The sequence below is a fragment of the Drosophila albomicans genome, chromosome 2R (assembly GCF_009650485.2).
Source record: "Drosophila albomicans strain 15112-1751.03 chromosome 2R, ASM965048v2, whole genome shotgun sequence".
Taxonomy (NCBI): domain Eukaryota; kingdom Metazoa; phylum Arthropoda; class Insecta; order Diptera; family Drosophilidae; genus Drosophila; species Drosophila albomicans.
Genome location: NC_047631.2, coordinates 23,663,846 through 23,691,075, shown reverse-complemented (window position 1 = coordinate 23,691,075; position 27,230 = coordinate 23,663,846). Strand labels below are relative to the sequence as shown.

The window sequence follows — 27,230 nt, the reverse complement described above, 5'->3', positions numbered from 1 at the left end:
TGCGGAGGCAGCAACGGAAAATCAAAGAAAAGCAAAAGGAAAGAAAGAACAACCCAAAAAAAAAAACACATGAAAATATTTACAAAATATTTTCCACTTCAACGAAATGGAAAACGCGACCGCCCCAGTCGCAGTTGTTCTGCCTCCCCCGTCTCCCGGTCCCCCCTGTTCTCTTCCTTTCCGTGACACGACTTGAGTTGACTTGGCTTTTGTCTGCTCGCTTCCTACCCCTCACTCTGCGGCACTTATCCCCGCCTGTCTGTCCGACTCGCTGTCAGTTTGTCTTTCCGTCTAGCAATGGCTCGTTGGCTCCGTCTCCCATCTCTCCGCCTTCGTCTTCGTCTCGTTGTCGGCGCCGTCGGCTGCCAAACGACAAAAAGAAAATGCAGCGCAGCGTGAAATGCCTCGGGAGCAAGACCAGCAACACTTGCCACACTTGCAACAACGGCAACACCAACAACAATGCAAATCAAATGCGCGCCAAAAAAAACAAATTGCAAACTGAACTTGACTGAGAAATCAGTTGCAGCAAAAGTATCTGCAAACTACATCTAAATGTATCTGTAGCTGCATCTTTAGCATCATGATGCGTTTCTCTTAAGTGAATTGTGTGAAAGAATAAAGACATCATAGCGAACTCAAATGTGCCTAGCTAATTCGCAATTTAACTGCACACTTCATAAATGTATCTTTATGCGTATACACATATCTGTATCTGTGTATCTGTATCTGTGCATTTCGTTGGCACTGCGGCTAAACAAGTTTTTAATTGATTTCTGCTGCATTGACCCACAAACAAATTTTCAAATTGCTCTGGCGCCAATTGAATTCACGCCTAAAAAGAAAATTTTGATATTCGAGCTGAAACCTGTTGAATGCATTGTGGAATTTTGTTTAATTGATAAAAATATGTTGGAGAGCGCTTTTCGAGGGAAGTTAAAGAAAACAGTTTAATTAATAAAAGTGAATTTTGTTGAAGCATACGATTTAGAAAAGTTCAAATAATGCTGGGTGAAGTTTAATAATTTGATGGTAAGATATTAAGAACTGCTTTTAAAGTCCATATTGTATAATTTGCCAAGAACACTTTTCAAGTTAAGTTAGTTCGGAGTTGTAGAAAATAGTTTGATATTTTAAGCATATAATTTAGAGAAGTTTAAGTGAAGCCAGTTGAAGTTGAAAAGTATATTTAAACACATAACTTGAGATTTTAGAGAAGCTCAAGTGAAGTTAGTTGAGGTTGCTAAATATTTTGAGATTTAAGAGATTTCTTTCTTTCTTAGTTAAAGTTTAAGAAAAAAGTCTCAAAATATGAACCTCATTTTTAGGGACTCAACAACTACATTTAAAAGAAAAAATTTGGCTATAAATTTCTTTAGAAATATTTGAAATTTGCTAATAAAAATATTCCAGAATGCAAATTCTTATTTACTGAACTGCAATATTTAGTTTTTTAATATATTTAGTGTGACATGAATTCAAAGACTAAAATAATGTTTAATGAGTGACAATAACCATAGGAATAACGTCTCGCTTTACTGTTATAACACTTTTGTAAGTGCAAAACTAAATTATAGTTAATTAACAATTATCATTTAGCTAACTAAATAGCATAGAACTCTTTGTCTTATCTTATCTTCACTCATAATACTACAGAGTGTCTCCTCTCTGTGTTTAACGAAGCTATTCACTCACTTCTATCTATGCTAATGTGGCAAAGCCACGACCTGGCCCCAAATCCCTTTTAGAGGACGCACTCATTGCTCTCCGGAGACTGATTCTCTTACCGCCAGCGCAGAGTTTTGTGCTGCATGATATGATAATTATATATATGTTGCCCACAAAAAGCACACACAAAATGCTAAATTCATATGCAAACGGCCGTAAAACTTCAACACACATACACACACAAGGCGAGGGGGGAAGGTGGGCGGGGAATGAGGAGTTAGGTTTGAAATGGAGCGACAACTACAAGTCAAAATATAAAATGGAAAATGTGTGAATATTTCATTTGGTTGGCTTTGTGGCAAAAGCCAACACAACCAAAAAGAGAAAAAAAGGAAAACCTAGCACCGAAATGCCACATGTGGCAACTTGCAGTGGCAGTGGCAGCGGCAGCGGCGGCAACAACAACGCACACGTCAATGTTAATTTAGTCAACGCCACAAAAACAGCACAAACAACATAACACAGAACACAACACGACAAAACGAACACAACAACAAATGAAACAATTCCATTGGGCATTGTTGTGGCCACCCGCCCCCCTTCAGAAAAATGAGCCCTCCCCTCCCCTTCGCTCCCCCCGCAGGCGTTCGCTCAGGTCTGCCTGATTTCACATGTGCTTCTATGTCAACTTTCATGAAATTAGTTGGCAACATGACGAGCTGCCAGCCAGCCAGCCAGCCAGCCAGCCAGCCAGCCAGGCAGAGTTGTGGCCCAAACACGCCCATTAACAGGCGTCGGGAATCAGGGAATTCGCATCAGCAGAGCTGAGGGGAAAGGGGCGAAGAGCTGTGCCTAATGCGCAGCTGACACCTTGCCAAAGTAGTTTTCGCTGTTTGCCGCGCGCGCGGTTAATTCACAGAACAGCAGCAAAAAGCTGAAGCCGAAATACACGCGTCCCATTGGGGATTTCACCAAACAGGCTTTGGCCTGCAGGGATGTGGAGGAGGAGAAGGAGGAGGAGGTGAAGGGGAGGCAGGCGCCATCGTCCTCGGGCCACGCCTCGTTTAGGATTTTTGGACTGTGCACGTGTTGCAACAATGCCACAATGCCGCAAAGCGACGCCTGGCAACGGTTGCCGTTGGCATTCGCTGCTAATTAAAAAAATTTCATTCACCTCACCTCGGCTCTGCCTCTGCCTTCCTTCCATCCCTTGACACCACTCCCCCGCTGCCCTTGTCGCTGTTTAGTTTAATTATTACAAATGGCCGAGAACTATGTGTGAACTGAAAGCCAACTGCAAATCTACACATTATAATATTTGCCTAAAACTGCAGCCACAAATTAATTAAACCTAATTAAATTGTCATTTAAATGCAACGCGCCAAATGCAGTTATCATTATGATTGCATAATTAAAAGCCATTTAATAGCGCATGTTTGAATGTGATAATAATGTTGAACGAATTTGGAAAACAGTGTGTGAAAATTGTGTACGAATATTGGAGATAAAACTTTGGACAACTCTAAATTAATGAAATTTTGTTAGGAATACCTTTTTAAAATGAAAATAATATTATGAAATTACAATTATTTTTTAAATAGTTATGAAATTTTTGCACTGACTGTGTCATAAATGTATTCACTACATTGAAAAAACTATCTTGCTGAATACATTTTGAATTTAAAATCCAATAAAATCTTAATGAAGAGCTATAGAAAAAATATAAAGGAATTTGTGCTGTTTTCCAGTAAGGAATAACATTCAAAATAATTCATAGATATTATCAGAACTGTGATTAATAAATATATTTGTCTAAAACTTCCATGTTTGTATATTTAGAAAATCGGAATCATGTACAAAATCATGATTAAGATATAGATATAAATCTTTGGGAATGGAAAGTATGAATTTTTCTTGTGATTTTTTTTTTAATTAAGCAAAATCAGATATATATGATAATAATAGTTCCTAAGATATTTATTTAAATCTTTGGAACTGAAAAGTATGAATTTTTCTTGTGATTTTTTTCAATTAAGCAAAATAAGTAATGATCTCCAAAGAGTCCATAAAATACATAAATAAAAATCTCAGATATTATGAGAACTGTTAATCATAGCTGTCTAAACTTTGCACCTAAGTTATTAATGACTTTGAAATATCTACAATTCAATTTCCCATAATTCTCGTACTCGTATCCAACTTAAATCTGAATGGTTTCACATTCCGCAATATTATTGCCAGCTACTGATTAGACTCATTTGCCAGTCACCTAGCCAACTTTATTCGAGCTCAAATCGAATACTGAAATCATAGCTGAAATCATAGTTGAAATCATAGCTGAATTCATAGCACCGCTTAACACTCCCCTTCCTCGGCATTTCTGGGCTGCCCCCATCAAATGCGAAACGCAGCTGTTTAATCGATAAAAACATTTCAACTGCAATTTGGCTATCGCTTTTCGGCAGTGGCAGCAACAACAACAACAGCAACAACGGCAACATTGACTACTTGTAGATACAATATGCTCGATGGCCATGGCCACACTGAGTTGTCCCCACATTAGATACAGATACTGAGATTTAGTTGTATGCCCACGGGAGTACTCAGCCATGTGTGTGTATGTAGGCTGCGATAAATGCGAAACGAACGCAACAAGCAGCCAAGAAGCTGTTGGCAACCCTGGCCAGTGGCCAGCAAGCGATAAGCTTTTCGTCCAGCTGGCCAAGCTCCTTTTCTCCTTTCTTTCCATCTGACCATATGGATGAAAAACTAAAAATGGCATTAAAACAAAAACGTAACGTAATCGCAGCCATAGCCATAGCCACAGCCACAGCACGGGTGGATTTTCATTTTCCCTTTTTATTTTCCATTCACAAGGCGCAAATCGGAAAAACAACCCCGACCATGTGGGGTAAGTTTTTCCTCATGCGTTTGCCTATCTATATCGATGTGTTTGTGTTTACCAATAGGGTGGTTTTTCTTTTCGTATTGAAGTTTTTCCCGCTTTCCTTGCAGTAGAATGCACACTTACTTTTAATTACTCTATTCAAAGCATGAAACTTTGCATTGCGGATTGCATTTTAATGGCATTGTTATTTTTATCGCTTACTTCAAGTGTTTCCAAATAATGTTGTGAAGATATTTACCTGAAAGGAGAGAAAAAGAATTGTTAATGAAATTCAATATTTTTAATGATTAAATATTATTTATTAGTTAACTCTAATTCATTAATAATTTGTCTTAAGTCAAGATGTAGTCGGAGTCTGTAATCAATTAAACATAATTGTCGCTTGCTCATGTTCGATGTCATTCACAGTTTCCCGTTGTACGCAATTTCAAGCTCGATTGCATTTCAATTGGCCCGGCTCTGAAGCACTTAATCGGCTGTAAGAAGCAATTAAGAAAAAGTCAACTGCAGAACCCAAGCACAACACAGCAACCAATTCCATTCAAGTTAGCTGGCAACCAACTTCAACTTCAACTTCACAACTTCACAGAGAGTGTTGATTAAACAGCCATAAAAGCCAAGGCGCAAAAAAACAGCAACACTAACAGCACAAATAACAAGACTTGGCAAATGGCGGAGCGAGTGGCGAGAGAAAAAAAAATTACTTAATTAGCTGAATCGGGAATCGACCAAAGTTGCCAAAGACAGGCGCAAAAAAAAAAAAATAAATAAAAAAAATCAAACAGAAAGAAGTCTGCTGACCAAGTGTAAATTGAATGAAATATTCATGCAGCCCCAAAATTGGCAACGTTCGCTGGTGATGTTTTATTGAATTGAAAAATCTCATTATCACCTCGACGCATTCTTTGAATGCATTTCAGGTCCGCTGTCGCTGTCCTCTTGTCGAGATTCTGCCAACGATTCTTTCGATTCAGGAACGTTGCTCGTTGCATCGTCATCGGAATCGTCAGATACTCGCAGCTAATTATCGTAATTATTGCAAATTTACAAATTGATATGAAATTGATTAGTGCCCCAGTGGAACGAACGCAACGTTCGCCCCAGCCCAAGAAGAACCCAAGACCAAGTTGTGCAGCTTCTCTGAGATGGGCAACAGTTGGTCAAACTTGTTTTTCTTCCACTCCACTCCATCTCCATCTCTGTTTGCCTTTTGCCTTTTAATAAATGCATTAAAAATCGATGGCAAAAATGCTAATTTGATGGTGAGAATTCAGCAAGTGGGCAAAAAAAAAGGTGTTAAACTCAAATGAAAGGAGCAGAGTTGCCATCCTTCGCTTTTAAATGATAAAAATGTTGATTTCCATGACAGCTCAACGAAAGCCAATTAAATTTTTTGTTGCATCTGTATATTTGATGCATTTGAGAAGGAAATGATTAAGTAATTTTTATAGAACATTTAGAACAAATAATAACGATGTAGTTAAGAATAGTTTAATTTGTATAGTAAAGTTTTTAGAAAGAAGCAGAGTTGTCACCTTTACTTTTACATGATTGAATAGTTGAAATACAGAAAGAAAACTAATTCAATTGGTTTCTTTGGTATATTTGATGTATTTAAGACGGAATATAATAAATTATTTCGATAGAGAACTGTAAATTTCACTAATTGCCATAGAGTTGCCACCAATATTTCACTTTATTTCTCTAGTAAAGGATGTAGAGTTGTCATCTTCCCTTTTGCATAATAAGAAAGTTGATTTTAAATACAGCTCAACGGAATCCACTTAAATAAAATAAATTCTACAGCGAACTTTAAATATAAATATTTGCAATAGAGTTGCCATCACTTCTTTGCAAGCTGCATGCAGGTCTATGAAAAGTCGCTCAATTTGTCGAGTAAAAATGTCGCAACGTTGGCGACGAGCACATAAAGAAACTCTCATGGTGAGAACAAATTTTTCAATTAAGCCATTAATTCACTCTGTGCCACACACACGCAAATTTACTCACACACACAGACACACAAACAGAAAGAGAAAGAGTAACAGATGCACACACACGATCGTCATCATTATTAGCATCATCATCATCATCATTATCATTGGCATTGTCGTTTGCCGTTTGCCGTTCCTTCTGTCGCATTATTTTATTAAGCATCCACAGTCACATTCACATTCACATTCGCATGCACATCTACATTTACAAGCATCCCAAAGTCCAAGCGCTGTCTCCAATTCAGATATAAGTATTTCCCTCTCGCTCTCACACTCTTCCTCTTGTTTGTATTACTCTCGCTCTATTCCGTTTCGCTTCCTCTTGTTGCTGTTTATTTGCTCGTTGTCCACTTTTACGCAAATTTTATTCATGTTTGTCCCTGTGTCCGTCTTTTCTGTCTGTTTTGTCAGTCCGTAGTTGTTGCTGTTGTTGTTGTTGTTGCTCGGCTCGTTTTGCTCACATTGTAAAGTTGTCGTCACAAAAAAGTTGCTCGTTTCCCAAGCTCTTAACAAAAATATTCTGCCTGGCATTCAAATGAAATGAAATTATTTCAGCGCTGAGTTCTTAGCTGATCTGCGAGCTGAGATGATGATTAAGTGAATTGTTGTTGGCATATTTAAGATTAGTTTTCGAAGCAAATGGAATTAAATTGGTACAGAACAGCATCGGAGAGACATAGTGTAAGAATTTACATATAGTGTGGGAGTTACAAATGAAGAAATAAAGATAACAGTTAAATGAGAGATCTTAAAAGTGTGTGAATTTTGGCTTGAACTAGATAAAGTGGGAACTAACAAAATTATAATAAACATTATAATTAATTATAACTGTTTAGAATTTTAAGGATCGAAATATTTAAATTTTCACCATTGAAAGAGAAATTTTTGTAACTTTTCGTTAGAAAACAATTTAAAATGTATTTTGAAATATATCTTCCCTTCAAACCACCCTAAAATTTCATAAAGTTAAAAACATATTAAGAAAGGCATTTTAATTCTCTACAAATTCCAGCAATATAAAAATATCTTTACATAACTTTGTTCTTTGTAATATATTCAAAATTCTAAACCAAACCAAATATATGTAATATTTAAAAAATTTCAGAAATATTTTAATCCAATAATAATTTAAGCTAAGAAAGTATTATTACATTAAAATATATGTAACATTCAACAACATTTTCAAAATATTAGACTCCAATAATAATTGAAGTTAACAATGTATTGTTACATAAATTTGAAAAAACTTTCAATCATAACAACTTAACTGAACTTGCTATTATATTGTACAATATGTAGAGTATGACTAATGAAATGTCAGCAGTTCTTGAGGCTTCTTTAAATCTCCCTCTTGAGTGGCAATCGATAACTCAACTTTCCCATCGACAGCTGTGGCTCTAGGTTCGTTGGTTGCTTGGTTTATTTGGTGGCTGGCACCGTCTGGGCAGCAGAGGATTGGGATTGGAATTGGGACTGCGGACTGGGGATTGGGGATTGGTATTAGGATTGGGGGCATGCAGACAGTTACTAATTTTCAACACCTTCGCCTCTGGTGGCACTGCGGGTTGCCAGAGTTGCGAGAGACGTCGCCGGTTGGTGGCAACTTGGTGGCGAGTTTTGTTGCAAGTTTCGCTTTGCCGCTTGCCGCTTGCTGCTTGCTGCTTTCTGCCTTTTGCCGTTGGTGTTCATGCAAATCGAATACTTTTCACCTGCTTCCTTTTTTGGCCTGTCGCTGGAAAAGCTCTCGGCACTCGACGTGCGTGTGTGTGGCATGCATGCGTGTTGTTGCTGGTGGAAATTGCATGTTATTAGCATTAGCCGCATACACGATCCCGACCAACTGATACCGAACCATATTTTATTTATAAGCGAGTATACTACTTGTGAGTGTGTGTTGTTTTTTTTTTTCTCTTGTTTCCCTCTGTTCACCTCAAACAAATTTTGCGCGCTTAGACGGTTTATTTACCAATAACCAACGAGCGTTCACCACCAACCATCGCCACCGCAGCTAACAGCACCCTAACCACCGCTAGATTTTGTTTTTTTTTTGCCGTATATAGTAAACCGCAACAGTGTCGCAGCATAATAAGAAGACATTACACCAACAACAGTGGCAACAACACCGCCATCAGCAGCAACAACAACAACAGCAACAACATCAACAGCAACTTAGTATAACAACAGCAGCAGCAACCTTTGCGTGCTAACATGCAATTTCAATGTAACCAAGCGGCTGGGCAGCAAGAGAAAGAGTGCGAAGGGAAAGGAACTCGTCTATAAAGAATTGTGAATAAATTTCCAAATAGCAACCGACCGAACGATGACTACGCACAGTGGGGCAAACTTATGGCAAAATAAAGGCAAAAATAAACAATACTGACATTAAAGACTACTTTGACTTTCTATTGGTCCACTAAACGTATGCGTAATATTTTATACTTTCTTAGTAAATTGTAATTTAAATTCAATTTTCAATAAATACAGTTTTGTTTATCATTTCTATATCCACAGTGCGCATTCTAGTAAATATTACTTATACGCCACGTGTGCAAAATCGAAGCGACGCATGGCATTCAAAACGTACGCTTCTCTGTGTTTTGCGCTCAGCTGCCACACATAGATATTTGGCCAGAGATTCACAACTTTAGCCAGCGCGAAACCTCCATCAATATGAATTTTCCTCCTTCTCTGCTTTTTTGAATCCTAACCAGTCACGGGGTGCCGCAAAACTTTCTGTTTGTTTATCATTAAGACATTTTACACTTTACACTTTGCACACGGGGTTGCCTTTCATAATCTGCCGTTGGCATATGTCCTCGTATGCGATTGCGATTGTGTCTGTGTGGAATATTGGCGCCGTTGGCTGTTTGCGTTGAGGATTAAGCGCCAGCCACGACCAACTGCGACCAACTTGTAACTCTCTCTGCATCTGCCACGCCTTCATTTGTAACTCCCTCATATGAATGTGGCTTACATGGCTAGTTGGCTTGTACTTTTGCCAAGCTAATTACAATAATTTTTCTAATGTCGCTTGCCATAAAATTTGTAACGTGACGTGGCGATAGGCATCTTGCCTGCAAACAACATGACAATTTACAGAGTACGACACGAACATGAAGTCCACCAAAACATTATTGAGGCCACAAAGGAGCCAGCCAGCCACAGAGAACGGACTGGAAACGTGTGCAGCGATTGCCATCGACAGCGAATCACTGTTGTCAATCACAAGCTTCACTTGGCCACAGCGAGGAGTTAGAGATGGGAGCATATTGATAACAAAAATAAGCAGAACATTGGAAACGTAATTGCAGCTTTTATAAATACATTATTAAACAAATTTCAAACGTAATTGCTGCTTTTATAAATACATTATTTTGGAAGAATACGTTAAGGATATTTATTGCAAAGGTTACTTTACTTTCGTGTCACGATATGGGACCATCTCTAATTGAAAGTAAGGAGCAAACTGAACTCAAAATAGTAAAAATAAGCAGAGAAATTTAAAGGTAAGATTAACGTAAAATTGCAAACCAATTATAGATACATTATTTTATAAGAATATGCAACTGACATTTATGGTAAAAGTTACGTCACTGTCGTGTCACGACACTCGACCATCTCTAGTTGAAAGTGCATGTGTAACGAGTAAACTCAACTAGAGATAGCAAAGATAAGCCGAGAATTTTAAAGGTAAGGTAAGCGTAAATACATTATTTTATAAGAATTGATATTTATCGCAAAAGTTACGTTGCTGTCGTGTCACGACATGCAACCATCTCTAGTTGAAAGTGCATGTGTAACGAGTAAACTCAACTAGAGATAGCAAAGATAAGTAGAGAATTTTAAAGGTAAATACATTATTTTATAAGAATTGATATTTATCGTAAAAGTTACATTGCTGTCGTGTCACGACATGCGACCATCTCTAGTTGAAAGTGCATGTGTAACGAGTAAGCTCCGCTCGCTTCATTTGCAATGCGCAATAGACGCCGCCTCATCCAAGTTTACGTCCACGTCCACGTTCAAGTCGACGCTCGACCGCCCGAAAGTGTTGGCAATGTGCGCCGCCGGTGGCATTTAACCGCTGTAAATGAGTTTATCTGGCGCAATCAGCAATTTTCGGTATCCGCTTTTGAGTCAGCAATCGCTGCTCGAGACACAAACTGAGACGGAGACAGAGACTGAAGCCGAAGTCGAAGCAAAAACCAAAGCCAAAGCTACCGATGACTTTGTTGCGCATGTGCAGCTGAATGTTAATTAATTGAAATGTACTCGAGCCACACGGCAGAGCGACACTGTGACAATGCGACAGCAGAAGACAACGCCAGCCAACAACAACAACAACAATGAACAATATGTATACGGCATGTGGTACCAAGTGAAGCTCTCCCCATTGGCAATTGCGATCGCTGGCGATAAGCAAATTGCAGGCGCTGCAGTTCAAAGGAAAACGACAATTATGCGACACTAAAAAGCTGATTCTGAATTAAAACAAAAGCCTTGAAACTGCGGCTGCCCCAAAGGGTTGGCAAAGGCAAAAGGGGGGAAATGTGGCTGTGGCTGCATAAAAAAGATGGCGCTGAAAATTGGGTTGAAACTGATATGAAAGTGGGTGAACAAAGCGTAGCAATTGACAGCGAGATATAAAAATAAATCTTAAGAAAACAGATCTGGATCTAGAAAAGCTTAAAGAAGAGTATGGATAAGATCAGCTAAAAACATTTAAGTTATAAACAAGATAAAGCTTTAAATGAAATCAAGATAAAGAATAAAATAATATAAAAATGATTGAAAAAAGTCTATTTTAAATGCAGTTAAAGTATTTCTAAAGAAGTGATTTATGTTTTAGCTGTATTACAACTTAAATTACTGCCGCAATAGTAATTGAAATCGAATCAGTTCAGTAACTTGCTGCTAATTGCATTGACTTGGGACAGTTCCTACGCCTAATCCTTGCCACTACCTCGACTCCAGTTCAGCTGTCTGCTGCCGAGTGGCTAATGGCCCATTAATAACACAACAACTACAACATTGACTGCAACTGCAACAGCCACAGCAACAACTTTCAAGTGGAACAGCAACAATAGCACTCTTGGCTAATTAAGTTATTTGCTGCTAGTTGGCAACTTGTTGCCGTCGGCAAAACTGAATGGTTGACATTCGAGTGCAATTGAGTTAATCCCCCCGGTAAGTCGCTGCCACAAGCTGAGCTGCAACAGCGACTCGCATTGTGTGCTCGCCTTATTTGTACCGACAACAACAGCAGCAACAACAGCAGCAACAACATTAAGTTGACTCTGCGTTGGCGGCTCAACGCTCGCCTTGTACTCTTACTTGTATGTTAATTTGTTGCCGTTGTGCATCTTTTAGCCATCTTCAGACTGGTCTAGCAGCAGCGCGTGTCATCATTAACGTTGCTTCTTTCCTGGCTATTGTTGGCCCTTTTGGCATTGTTCTTCAGAGTCCCTTAGCCCCTTCTTCCCTATTACTACCTTAATGTCCCCAATAGTTGTGTCCAAGCCCATTGACCATGTGTAGTTTCTTTCCAACAATAGCGACCACATTAATGTTAATGGCAACACCAAGCGGCAACAGCACAAAAATGCGACAGTTGTCGGTACAGAATTGACCCAAAAACTGACTTGAAAACAGGCAACAGGCCAGCTGAAGTGAAGGCTTAAAAAAAGGTCTAAGCCAGACTTAAAAATGTTAGCAGCATTTATCATTTAATTTTATATTTTTTCCATTATATTTCCACTCTTCAAAATGCACTTTAAATTAATCTATAAACTGCTCAGTTATATATTTCTAATGTTGATTTAGATTAATTTGGTACATGCAAAATAAAACTGAAAATAGGACGCATCAACTATAAAAGTCTAGTTGAATGTTTGTTTTCTGCAGATAATTAGTTTCATGCTTGACTTTTGCATAAATTTACAAGGTATGCAGAGACAGAGACATCTATTCGAGTTGTTCGAGATCCAGATTATTTATACCAATGTTAAATTTGACAAATCTATTGTGCCATCATTGGGTTAATCAGTCGCTAATTAATGGGTCTGCGACGAGTCGCCTAAAGACCCAGGTGACACAGTTCGCATTGAGACCAATTCATTGCCAATGGGAACTAGTTGACTCCCAAAAAAAAAAAAGTGGGTAAGAAAAAAACAAATCACAACTCAGCTGCAAAAAATCTTCCCAAGCTGCTTTGATTAAGCGCTGTGACATTTCTATTGCTTGCTCGCCGCAAAAGAAATTGAAATTAATGGCAGATTAATCGTAATCGAAATCGGCATCGCAATCGCAGAGACTGAAACCGAATCATTCCGTATTAATAGATTCATGAATGCTGCACGAGTTTTTACTTGTCTTGTCTGTCTGTCTGTCTGTCTGTCTGTTATTATCGGACTCTGCAATCGATCGTCGCCTTATGCAAATGTCGATGTCGATTTTGCCTTCAGTTTTGCATAAGTGATCGATAACATTGGAATTGTGCTTGCACTCCGATGAGTAAGTGACTTGAATTGAGCATCATTCCCGAATCTCTAAATACAATTCACATACTCTGTGTGTATGTCGGCATATTTTGTTAGAGATTATCGGCGACAGGTGACAATGACAGCTTCATTATAAAGCAATTAGTGTGATGCACATCAGAGTGTCTGTGTGTGTGCATTTACAGCTGAGCCCAAAGAGCACTGAGCACTGAGTGGCTGGCAAATTAATTTTTAATAAGACACACACAGTACTGCACTGCACTGCAACATAAACTGGCAGTGACAGGAGTCACATGGGAGCCAGGACACCTACACACAAACACAAACACTGTCTGACAGGCTGCAGTTCGGAAGCTCAGCTTGGGCCGAGTTTGCGTATGTTATTCAATATAACAGCATGTTGAACAACGCCAGCAACAAGCAACGGCAGCAGCAGCAACTATAACAGCAACTGCGTCTAACGAATATGTAAACGATATGCTAGAAAAATGTCAGTCAAACTGTCGCTTCCAACACACGCGCAACAACAACGTCGACGACAACAACAATTTTAGTCACTTGATGCTTGTGATATTGAAAATTGTTTTCTGCATTGCACATTTTGCATGGGCCGCGTTTTGTTGCATCGCATCCGTCCGTCGGTTAATAGTACTCAGAGCTCAGAGCGAGTGTGTGTGTTCAGTGTTTAGTTACGAGTTTTTACCTCTCAACCAGCTGCGACTGCGACGGCAGCAACAACAAAACAAAAAAAAAAAAATAAACACATTTATGGAAATTTATTCATAGAACTTATGAAACCGATAGACAACAATAACAGCAAAAGCAACAGCAACAAGAACAACTATATGACAGCAACAAAAGAGGCTGCCTGACTTGACTGGGTCGCCTGTCCACTCGTCGTCCATTTGCCCATGGGCTGCCTCCCCCCTTTTGTCCTGTCCCCTCCCCCCTGTTGACCACACGTCTGGAGGTTGTGAGCCTGGTTTAGTTTTGCCAAACAGTTGGCAGCGTTTTTGCTTTTCTGTTTTTTTTTTCCTCTTTTTTTTTTTGCTGCCTCTGACCAGCCTTGGTTGAGCTTCTGTACTCGGCGAAATGATTGCCGCTGCTTGTTATATTTACTATATAAATACAACGAAACCTTCTCCCAAGCCTGCTCGAAAATGTTTGCTCAATGAAAGTGCAAATAAAATGGAAAATTATATGAAAATGTTATGCAATGATTTCACTTTAATTTGTGGCAGCTAAAAAAATATTAAATAATACGTGCTTTACTTAAAACTGATCATTTCATCAGATTATTTTTCGAATTAACAAAATTATTCATTTAATGCATTTGTAAATACGTTAAATAAAAAATAATAAATATGCTCATGAAATTATCAGTTATATTTTATTAAAATAGTACTTATTTTATCTCTGAAATTTCTACTAATTTCCTTATCTATACTATACAATAACTGTATGTAGATTAGACCATTAATATCTTTAGATAAACGCTTTCATTAGTAAGCAATGTTAAACAAATAAATACGTGTAATTTTTCAAGTTTATTCGCAAATGCAGTTGGCGTTTAATGTAATTGTTATTGTTGCATAAATACTTGACGCCATGTCGTGGCACATCATTATTATTATGCACACTCACACACACATGTGAATACACTCATACTCGCTGGCATACTCATTGAGTTGGCTGTGGGTAAACATATTCATGTGCAACGGCACTCAATAGATTCAACAGCAGAAAAACTTAAAAATATGAGCGAGAAATGATTTATGGCATTCGGCAACAGTGAACGAAGCGTATGCTTGTATCTGTGTGAGTGTGAGTGTGAGTGCATGAATGTGAGTACTGAGTACTGAGTACTGAGTACTGAGTACTGAGTACTGAGTACTGAGTACTGAGTACTGTGTGAGTATTCACATTTATATGCAGCACTGTTGGCAGCCAGTTGATTCTCTTATCTGTTCAGCATTTGAATCGTTTCATCTCCATGCGCTAATTATTTCATATGCTTGTAAATTGTTGTCTCTCTCTTGCTATCTCTCTCTGTATTTGCAGTGTCTCTCTCTTTCTATCTCTCTTTCGCTTACAGTGGTCATCATTTTGTGTCACTTTGCTGCCATTTACTTAGAACAACTTGTTTGATTATTGAACCACACAAGCGTTTAACTCGCCGCATTACAATTTTTGCAATGCGAGATTCGTAAATCGCAAATAGTAAATCGCGTTTCGCGTTTTGCGATTCTACGATTTGCGATTACCGATTACAAGCTAATTTGTTTTGTAAAACGTGTCTGTGTCGCTTTGTTTGTCTGGCAACTTCGAAAAGATTTATGAACTGTTTTAATGATCTAATTAAATCGCAACTAGCCATGAATAACATCAGTCGGCTCACTACACTTCACTTCGCTTCACTTCTCTACTTTATTTTTTTTACTTTTTGCTTCCAATCTCGCTTTCCTTCTCATCAATTATGAGGCAAATCTGATAGCTTGCAAATATGGTTGGGGGGAGCGAGTTTTTGCTGTGATTATTTTGTATTATCGACACGCGTTTATGCAAATTTAATTAATTAATTGATACTAGAAAAACTCTCTTGATTAGAATGACGAGAAAAAATAGGTATTTGTGGTGTGAGAAACTCTGTTCAGCATGAGAAAATGCATTCCATTTGAATTACGGGATTAAGAAAATATCTATCGAAAAAGTTCATGATTCTCAACATGAATTTACAATTGCAAACCTATTGGAATATTATTATAATTTGTCAAAATATTTAACACAATTAAATAAATGGGGTATTGTTTTAGCTCTAACTATAAATATGATTTTTTCAGGTATATAAATAATTTATGTTCGTAATATATTTTAATAATTTTTGTAATTTGTTTTAATCACGTTATTAACATTATAAATGTATTTACTAATAATATTTATATTTTCATATTTATAACATCTTATAACACGAAAATATTTACCTTAGTTCTGTGATTGTTTTCGTGTCTTTTTCGATATAATTCGTGTCTTCCGCTTGTTGTTGTTGTTGTCTTGGTTGTGTAAAAATCGGTGCCCAAAATATATAAGTGTGTATATTTCTATATATTTATATTTATATATATATATATATGTATAGATATATATTTTTTTGTGTACTCTGCTCAGCTTAGTGAAGTGCGTAAATATTTATGTTCTTTGTTTTTTAGTTAAATATATATATACGCTCGGGCTATATATTCATATATACAAATCGACGTGATTTCTTAAGACTCTCGCGTATGTCTAATTACATATATTTAATATCACAATTTTCTTTTTAAAAACGTCGACGTTTTATTAGAGATTTACACTTAAATTAACCGATTCCGAATTACGTTTAGTGTTGATTACTTTATATATAATTTATATTTGATGTTGTTGTTGGTTTATTTACAAAATCGACAATCACAATTTTTTGGTGAATTTATAAACGATAACTAAGCACAATTTATATACTATACACACACATACACACAATCAATATGTACATATAGAAAAATCACCAAATGAAACGTTGCGAATGTTTTGATGTTGAGTTTTTGGATTGTGTTTCCGTTGCTGTTGCTGTTCTTGTTGTTATTGAATTGTTGTTGTTGTCGAATTGGGAGATGAACTTTTTGAATTTCTTGAAATTTTGCAAACGATACAAAAGCAAAATGAACAAAACTCGCGCCACAACGATGGCAATCAGAACGATAAACGAAAGGACGAGAAGACGCAAACGCAAATAATTTCGATGTTGACGGGTCGACTTGCGTTTTCTACCCATAAACAACAAATATATTGTATATTATGCACGGTCAAAATCAATTCGGCGAAGCTCTCTCTCTCTCTCTTTCGTGTCTCGTGTCTCCTTCTCTTTTCCTTGTGCCTCCTTCAGTCTGGCCTGCTTATCAGCATACGTTGCTTATCAGTTGCGTTCAGGGCTCAGTCTCACTCTCAGGTTTGCGTTTTTTTTTTGAGTTCGGTGTTTTGCTTTTGCTGAGCCAGCGCCAAAAATTGTCAAGAGTCGATGCTGTTGCTGAAGTTGATGCTGTTGATGTTGTTGATGTCGTTGTCCCACTGCCGGTGACATCTCAGCCCCCGCAGAACGAAGTGTAAGAGCGAGTTCAGTTTTCGGGCTGCTGATAAGGCAATTGGGCGCAATTGTTATTGCAACAATTGTTTCGAATTAAATAATACAACAACAAAACTACGAATACGAACACAATCAATTAAATTGAATTATTTGTATTATTCTCCTTTTTTTCTTTTTTTTGATTGCGGCTGCTTTTGTCAGTCCACATTCGATTTTCTACGTATTTTCCATGTCATTTTCGCGCACAGTTTTTACTCATTCGGTTCCACACGTTGCCCTCCATCATTTAGCGCCAAAAATACAGCGTTGTACAAATTCGACTTATTAGCGATTTCTTTTGCGATATTTAAAACGATTAAAATACACAATACACACAACCCGAAAAAGTTCTTTAAAATTGCGCAAATATAAATTGATTTTTTCTTTATTGGTATTTGATTTGAATTCTTTTGTTCGGTACGATAAAAAATTTTTACGTCAGTTTTTTGGAATGAAGTTCGCGAGAACGAGCAACCGAGTTGCGAGTAGCGGCGGCAACACGTCTATTTGGCACGTTCATTCATTCACAACTAACCGTAAAACGCTCGTAAACATGTATCTTTCGCATTCACGAAACAACACACAACTTATGGATGGATACACGGCAACATGTTGCACGCGAAACGTGTTGCCTGCTCTGTGTTGTTGTCGTTCCCTCGACAAACTCGACAGTCTGAGAGCGCGACTCTGGCCTCTGGCTGGCTGTTGACTGGCGAATGAGCGAGCCGGCAACACAGAAAATGATAAATGGCGGCATTGTTTTTGGGCAACGGAACTCGCAGCACACTGCGGTCCATCGAAATAGCAACAAACTGAAACTCTTTCGTTGAAAGAAAATATAAATTATACTGCAATAACTTTATCTTTCAAAACATAACTTAAAATAAAAATAAATTTATAAATATACTACTTTTGCATTACATTTAAACAAATTTACAATATAAATGGGACTCCAAAATAGTGTATATGATTAAATGAGAAAATGGGGTTAATAATATAGTAAACATAGAAAAGGATTATTAAAGTAAACATTATGGAATTAAAAATAAAATTGGACACAAATAAAATGAAGTAAATTGACTATGTTAATGGTCACGATTTATAATTTAATTGAACGAAATGATTTAATATTTATTAAGAATAAACATTTTATTTTATATTCATTAGTTTTAACTTTTATTCCGAAAAATCTCTGAATTAAAATTTTTTTAATTTATTTAAATTTTTCAAATTAGATTATACAGCAAACATTGCGAAAATGTTTAAGAAAAAAGAAATATTCATTTTTTAAATCATTGAAACTAAATTGACTATGTTAATCGAAAGAAATAATTTAATATTTATAAAAAATTAACGTTTTATTTTATATTCATTAGAATTGAAAAAGTATCAAGACTCTATCTTTATTTCTACGAGAAGTCGTAACTTCTTCATTATTGCATGGCGAGCATTGTAACCTCCGCAACATTTACCCAGCAGGCGTGTTGCTAGCGCGTTGGCAACATGTTGCCAGCATGTTGAGCGCGCGCTGCAAACTTGTTGGCTGCATGTTGTTAAGCACACAAATGAAGTAATAACGAAATAATTGCAGTTAAAGCATTTGACAGAAAAAAAAAAAAATGAAAATGAATCAAACTGCATAAATTAGGTGCACATTGAGGCAAATTAAAAGCTAATAAATACATATGCTATCCTCAACTTAGAGCGAATGCAATTGATAAGCGATAATCGTGCACACAGATAATAAAAAAGTTTTAAATTGAAATTGAGATTCAGATTCATATTCAGATTGAATCGGAATTGAAACAGTGAATAAATAATAGAAATTCAAAAAATGTCACAAAGTCACATAGTGGTATGAGCGTCTTTTGATATTATGCCGATAATTGTGGTCATGAATATATAATAATTCTAAAATATATTCAATTTCGGTGCTGGCCATTTGGTAAAAAGGGGGTTGCACAGGGCGGAGTTGGCGACCCAACTCTGAATTTGCTGCCGCAAAACCCTTTCGGATTCTCTTTTTGTGTTTTTGTGGGAAATAGGCTGAACTTGAATTTCAGTTGTGGCACAGCAGCAACAACACCAACAACAACATAATCACAAAAATTACCGCCATGCATATGAAATACAAATATGCCGACGCTGACGCCAACAACGACGACGTCGACGTCTCCAAAAGCGCACGCAACAAACACGAAATTTTTTGTTGTTTCTGTTTTTTTTTTGTTTTTGGGTTCAACAAGATTTATTGCTTTTGGCGGCGCAATTGTTAAGAGCGAGTGAAAGAGAGAGACACGGCGACAGTGTGGAAGCGAGAGAGCCAGCGATAAAGAGCTCATGAAATAGTAAAAAGTTGAGCTACAATTGAAAGTGAAAAGCGTGGAAACGTGGAAGTCATCGAGAGTGTCGTCGTCGTCGTCGCTCTCGATTCTCTCGATGTTTGCGGCTCGGTCAGCCGCCGGGCCACGTGAATGGCTTCATTATGCTAAAGGTCCTGTCTCGGTCTCAGCTCAACTCAGTTCTATTCCTGGGGCGATTTTACTCAACAAACTGCAGTTGTTGGTTTATTTTTTTATATTCATTTTTTTCTGATTTCAATATCCCTTTGCATACATTTTAGCGCTAATTGCGTGAAGCCATAAATCTTAAATTCTGCTTTTTATTTGACTAAGGCAGCAGCAAAACAACAACAGCACCAAAAAAACAACGTTGATAACTTTATTTAATTCATTCGCAACGCGACAAGAGCAACAGTTGTTGTTGTTTTTGTTGTAGTTGTTGCAGTTGTCAGTTTAATCGATTATGAGCAAGTCCTAAGACCAGCAGCTGCACACAAACAACTGATAAATATAAATTTATAATTTAATTCTAAAGATTTTAATAAGATAAAAAAAAGTTCAAAATAATTATAATCCATTTTAAAAAAATGTTTGAACAAAAATTTATTTTCAAGTTAAATTAATATTTAAGCAGATTGCTCATTTTTAAAAAAATGTTTAAAATGTTGTTCACTTCTCATAGAAAGAAATTGTCCATTCTTTTTGCTACGTACAATATTTATGCACGTTTGAAATTTATTTAAATAAGTAAATTCATATGCTTATGTTGTGGATTTTTGATATACAGGTTATATTTAATTTTATGAAATTTTTTTTTAAATAATGATAGTAAAATTCATGACTCTATAGCATTTTTGTTATTGAATTTAATAGTTTTCAAATATTAAAAGTTTTGTTAATAGTGTTTACCCTCATATCAAACCGAGCTAAATTATTTATTTGCTGCACTTTTCGCAATTGACAATCTGTGAAAAGTGCTGCCATTTTGTGCGAAACATCGCTGTTAATTTAATTTATTTGGGCATCTGTTTCAAGCACATTTAACATCCATTAGGCTAGACAATTCTCTTGATTGCATTCACTTCCCTTTTGATGCCACTCCCACTCTTATTCCCACTCCCTCGCTGATTGTGTTGCTGCTGCTTCTGTTACAGTTTCAGTTTAAGTGACATTGACGCGGGGCGTCATTAGCTCCCCTCCATGGAATGGAAAATCAAATCGCACACGGACAATGTCCAATATATGGAGAATGTATCAAAAACAATTGCCGGCCAAATCCGTTGAATTGAAATTTCAACTTACGCACCAAAAATGCCAGTCAAAAAACGAGGGCGGTTGCACTGTCCTCCGATACCCTTGTTCCCCCTTTTCTCCTCATGGTCGACCCGTGTCCCGTGTCCCGTGTCTCCTGGCCACACAAAGCTGACAAAGACGAAAATCAGAAATCGTAACGTGGCGCATGTCCTGGCAGCAACAACAGCAGCAGCAGCCACTAGACTCGAAATTAGAACCTCCCATGCACAGCTAATGGGCGCATTCGCTCTCTCCGTCCAAAAAGCCTGAGATGCGGGCAAGGGATGTGTGGCAGGCGGGAAGGGAGAAGGCAGCAGGCAGCAGGCTGAAAGATATTCCAAACTCCCATATCCGCACACATTCCACATTCCGCATATGAGTATTGAACGACGAAATGAAACGCACATAAATCAAAATGGCCGGACAGCGGGCCAGCGGACGTCGCTTCCCCTCTCTCTCTCTCTCACACACACACACACAGAGTAGTGCTCTCTCTTTCTTGCTTTTGGTTAGACTGACAGGCTGGCTGTGGCAGGCAGTCAGAGGCAGTCAGCAGGCAGGCACACGGGAAATGAAACTGAAAAGGGAAAGGAAACGGCGTTTTGCTCTGCCTCTGACTCTGACTCTGGAGCTCTCAGTTCTCTCAGCTAACGGGTGGTGCGGTGGTGCTGCCGCTGCTTCTGCGGTGGTGGTGGTGGTGGCTGGCTGGGTAGCGGGGCGAACATGGCTGAGTGCGCGCTGCTGAACAAATGAAATGACGACGGGTTGACTGCCTGTCAAAAGAACAAACATGGGCGCACTGCGTCGCTGTTGCTGCTGTTGTTGCTGCTGTTGTTGCTGCCACCGCCATAGGAAATCAAATGAAATGAAATGCACACATGACGAAACAAAAGCCAAGCGAAACCTAACAAACAACACATAGCACACTCAAAAAAATACCAAAAAAAAAAGAACAGCAAGAACAAAAAATTATCAACCAAAAAGCGAAAAGGCCGAGGCCGTTGTCGACGTTGACGCTGAGACTGAAGCTGAAGCTGAGGCTGACGCCGATGCCACTGCCACATTCAGAGCGAGAGAGTCTGTGGCAGATCCAGATCCACAAACAAAAGCTCACAACAAGAGCCGAAAATAAGCAAAAGGCAAAAAGGAAACCAACGGCCATCATTGTAATCATCACCAGGCAACAACAACATCGAGGGACTGAGGCAAAAGCAGCAGGCGGCAGGCATCATGCGGCTGCCACAGACTGCTGTGGGGCATACACTCGAGTACTGTAGCAGACACACATCAGGGCTTACCCCCGAAGAGAGTGTGTGTGTGTGGGTGTTGCCATTCCCAAAGAGTTGCCACTGACTATGGCTATGGCTATGTTCGAGGAGTATGTGGCAGCAACATCCTGGTCGCAACGTGGTTGCTGTTTTGTGGTTCCACTCATTGTTGTTGTTGTTGTTGCTGCTGCTGCTTCCACCGAGTGACTGAATATTAATTAACGCTAATAGAATTGTTGTGAGGCACAAAAAAACATCATTGAACTGCACTCGAGAGCAGAGGAGATGAATGATGGCTTTCAACAAGATTCCAACTGAATTGTGTTGCACGAAAAACATTTGGGATGTCAACTAACTCCCAAAAAATTATTTTCAAGTAATGAATATAACAAAGAAAACTAATATTTGGAATGCGTAGTAAACAAAAACATTTGATATGCCAATTACCACAAAAATAAATTTTCAAGTAATGAATATAACAAAAAAAAATAATATTATATTTAAAATACATAAGAGTAAATGGAAAATAGAATTGGATATAAAAAGGTTAAAATAAAAAGGGGAAATTTGTTTATTGTTGAAAGTGAAGTGCTGCGAAATTTGTTGCATTTTAAAAGCTTATAATATATTTTACTACATTTATTTGTTCTTAAAAGTGAAATGAAATTAAATTGGTAGAAGGTTTAATATTGAGAGAACATTTTACTAAACAGATTTATTTTTGATTATTTTTGTTGGATGGATAGTTTAATTGAAACCTTTTCTACTAAACTAATTTTCATAAACAAAATGCTTTTTACTTAGTGTTGTCTAGTAATAATTTTTATAAGGAAATAAATCCATTCACCCTTTAAATTCCTTAGTAAATTAAATACTCATTTTTAATCTCAATAATTAATACACCATATAATACTTAATATTTATCTATATTTATTCGTAAATGAATTCCCTTTCAAAAATATGTTATGCATTCATTTGCTGAGTTGTAAACTGAAAAATAAATGCAATTAATTGCTTGCAATTAAGTGTCATTATCGTGCACTATAAATCACACCTGTTGGCATTTAATGATCTAATTGTTCACAGCATATCAATAACAATTTCAATGGAAATGAAAATGCCAGACAACAACTGTAACAAAAAAAAAAAATAAAAATGGTTTCATTTTGTTCACGATGGGATGAGAGAACACGCCTTCAAGCCACTTGAAACGGCAAAGTGAAAATTGAAATGTTTTCTTTCTAACGAATATCAATTTCGACATTCTGTTCAAAGGGAGCAAGGAACGAGTAAAACCCAGAAAAGGACACGCAGCTCTAGGCTCGACACTGGCATCGACATTCAAGTTGGAGGGAGGAAGAGAGGGGAGTCAGAGGTGTAGGGGATGCCAGTCGGTTGTCGGTTGCACGGCAGGACAAGCGATGTTGTTGTCCTGCGCTTGTGCCTGGTGTTGGCAACGCACATGTTCCAATCTAAGCGAACACACAGCGAACGGATACAAAAACTGTACATGGCATGATTACACTTACACGTTGCCGTTGCCGTTGCTCGAGCTCTTGTTGTTGAGTGCCGAAAAAAGAATTTCAATTTTAGAAACGTGTTCCGGTTTTTTTTTGTCTTGTGTGTGTTTGTCGAATATGTTCTACGAGCGATTGGAGGGTGAAATAGCAAGAAAAAAAATAGCATTGGACGAACTGGACAGCAAGCAAAACACAGATGCAGATACAGCTACAGATACAGATACATTTTGGAGATACAGCAGATAGTGTTACAGATACATTTGCAAGGACTGCGTTGCCTTGAGCTGTCTTTGCACTGCGTTTTTGGACACTTTCGACTGCGTGTGCCGAGCAACACAACACACACACAAAAAAAAACACCCCTGGACAATGACGGATGAGTGTGCGTGTGTGTGTGTGAGACGGGGTGCTGTCATTATGCGCCGGCAAGGGCGGGAAAAAGTGTCTAAAATCATGCCGGAGCTAGAACCAAACTGACGAACTGTCACTCAGAGTGATTTTCTATTTTTTTCGTTTTCCAGCATGGCGCGTGTCCTGTGCAAGGACAGTGGCTGCCTTTCGGATTGATTGCTTTCAAAATGGGCTTCAAAATGGCTGCCACGACACCACGGCGTTAGAGGCTGCCCCAGAACTTGTAGTTTTCGGGGATGTTATGCAAATGCAAATGCTGTGTGAGGGGGCGAAAACTTTTGCGTTCATTTCCGCGACATGCACGCTGATTAATATTCATAAATATCCTGCCAGGCAGTAGACAAAGGTGCCAAGACACAGTAACAACAACAACAGCAGCAATGGAGCAACAACAACAACAACAAAAAACCTGGCAACCGGAAAATGGAAAATGTTAATTGTTGACTCGCGACGCACTCAAGTCGAAAGCGCACGCAGTGGAAATCGAAGTGGAAATGGAAATGAAAATGTAAAATGCGAATGCGTCTGTCTGTCTGCGTCTGTTAAAGTTTTCCATTTTTAAGTTAATTCCTTTGTTTCACATTTTTTTCTTCTCTCCACGTTGAAAATGTGTTGAAACGCAATTTGCAGGCGGATACCCAAAAAAATATTTCGAAAAATTATTCATGAATAATTTGTAGGCCTTTTTTTGGGTTGGGTTTGTTTCTTTCATTTTTTTGGGTTGTGTTTCGTTTGTCTTACAAAAGTTTAATTGGTTACGCTTGAGAACCATTGCGATGAGTTGAATAAGTATTAAGTTGCTTTATGTTTTTAAATAATAGACTAAGAATAGATCAGAAAATGGGCTTCAAAAGCAGCTACTAGATGAACTTTGAAATATTTACCACTTACATTAAATCGAATTCTCGAAACGTACCTGGAAAGAGAGAAAGAGATAAATATTTGATTAGAACAACATAGTATAAAGAAGAATTTATGTAATGAAGTAAAATGCACTTAAAAATTCGTCACACTAAACACGTGCGCCAAGGAAATTGAATTACGAGCACTTTCCTTTTTCGAGAGGGTTTCCTCTTTCCCTCTCAAATAAAGAGTCAGTCTCTTTAAGTAAAAACAATATTATAAATGAAAAGCTCATGGCAAAAGTTGCGAGCTAGCGAGATGACAACAATGTCGTTGCCCAGCAAAATCAAATCGAGTCTGAGACAGAGACTGGGAATTGTTTTGGCTGCTTGGCTTCCAGGATTTGTCTGCAGCTCGTCCTTTTCGGCTGGCCACTCTCCCATACATGAGTTACAATATTTTTCAATTAGAAATTATTCTGTTGAAAGTAATTCGATTATTTTCACTCCGGCCGGCAGCAACGCCAGCATCGCGTGGGTTGTTTCCGTTTGTTCCCGTAGAAAGCAGCAGAAAAAGCTGGGAGGAAATTCTGGGAAAACTGTTGAGGGGACAACACACAATGTCGCCGTCTCGCCGATTCGAAGTAAAATGCGAGTTGGCCAAACAAAAAAAAAAGAAGAAAAGTGCACACAAAAATGTTTGCTAACAGTTTCGATTTCGATTTTTAGCCATAAAGTTAATGGCAGCATTTTTGTTGATTTTTTCAGTTTATTTTGTTGTTGTTGCTGTGCATTTTCTAATGAATTGCTGGCAGCAATTGGAAATCTGTTGCTGACAAAGTTTCCACACACGTATGATGCATGTTTTGTTTGTGCGGCGAAGAATTTTGGATTAGGGAATTTAATTGGAAAGTTGATTTAAGAATTGGAGAAGAATATAAGGAAGTTAACAATATTAAGAATGTCAAATAGTAAGAGATATAAACATTATTATTAAAAAGTAAAAAAATAATAATCATTAAAAAAGGCAGAATTGTTTCCTTAAAACTTAGATTCAATAATTAACTTCTCACAGTGACATCTACAAGTCTTCAACCCAAAATCAAAAGGATTTGTTGATAACATACATCAGCATCAGCAAAACAGAACCGAACACAATGAATACAATTACGAATACAAAGCGAATACGTGTCTGTAATCGAGCATCGTTGAGCATTCGTTACAAATGTCGCTCGCACTTCATAAAACAAATTTATGAACTCGCCGCGATCATTGATCTCGACATCTTCATCAGGTGCCGCGGTCGCGCAATTGAAATTGAAGTCAAGACTTGCAATTGGATGTGGCTGCGGAATTGGTGCAACGTTGTGGCTGTGCTGATCTGATCTGTGTGCACTTACAACAATGTCGCATGTCCATGTGGCACGATCGGACAGTTTGGTCTCCGACTGGGTTATAACTCAATCGCTGATCCAAATGCCAGGCCACCGCAGCAATTGCTCCCAGGTTACCCATTGTTGTCAGTTTGCCTCTGCCCTCAGTTCTCTTTTGCCAGCCCAAGTGAGCTGAACGAGTGAACGAGTGAAGTTGATGCATGTTCGTGTGCCTCACATCAGTCGTCGTCGCTCAGTGGCGTTGTGAGTGCGAGTCGAGTACTCGCTGTGGACACTGGGACACCTTTTAGACTGCAACTTCAACTTCAACTTCAGCTTCAACTCCACATCTCAGTTTATGTCTGAGTCTCAGTCTCAGTCTGAGTCTCTGTGTCTCAGTCTCAGCTAATGAATTTAATGCAGCTTTTGGGCCCCGCGCATTGTTGCGTGGCATTTTTTTGCCTTATTCGTCTGACGTTTTTGCGCACGAGTTATGCGTATTTATGATATATGTTGTACCAGCAACAGAAGTAGTGGCCACCACCACCATCACCCCCTCATCTCATTCGTCTGAGGGGTCTCTGAGATGGGATTGTTTGGCTCGTTGGCTCTCGGTAACCTGTTGCGTTGTTGTCGGCTTTTTTGCTCGTCCGTTTTCGATGCTTTGTTAGCTGACCAGGAGACCGGTTCAGTACTCAGTACACACTCTATATAACATATATGGTATACTATATATATTATGACATTTTTCTTTGTAAGCTACGCACCTTCAAGTCAAATTTATATCGCTCATTGCGAATGAAGTTGTTACAGTTTTTCGCGATTTTCAATTTGATTTGATTGTGACACGACTGTGACATGAAGTGACGCAATTCTCAATCAAGGTTTTGCTGCTTTTGGCTTTCATATTTAGCTCCGTCTATGGCTATGGACAGCTTGAGTGACTCATGGGAAT

The 27,230-nt window shown here is 38.2% G+C and overlaps 1 protein-coding gene across 5 annotated transcripts in view; it reads right to left on the bottom strand.

Annotated features, from left to right (window-relative positions):
- The window catches only part of LOC117576893 (homeotic protein antennapedia), a 120,028-nt gene that overhangs the window by 22,491 nt on the left and 70,307 nt on the right, over positions 1–27,230 (bottom strand). Inside the window, exon 1 of one of the 5 annotated variants that reach the window (XM_052007861.1) lies at positions 16,052–16,486. The exons of the other annotated variants lie outside the window; for them this stretch is intronic. The gene's annotated coding sequence lies outside the window, so the exon portion shown is untranslated. Of the gene's footprint in view, positions 1–16,051; positions 16,487–27,230 lie in introns of those variants that run through there. 5 annotated transcript variants of the gene reach the window in all.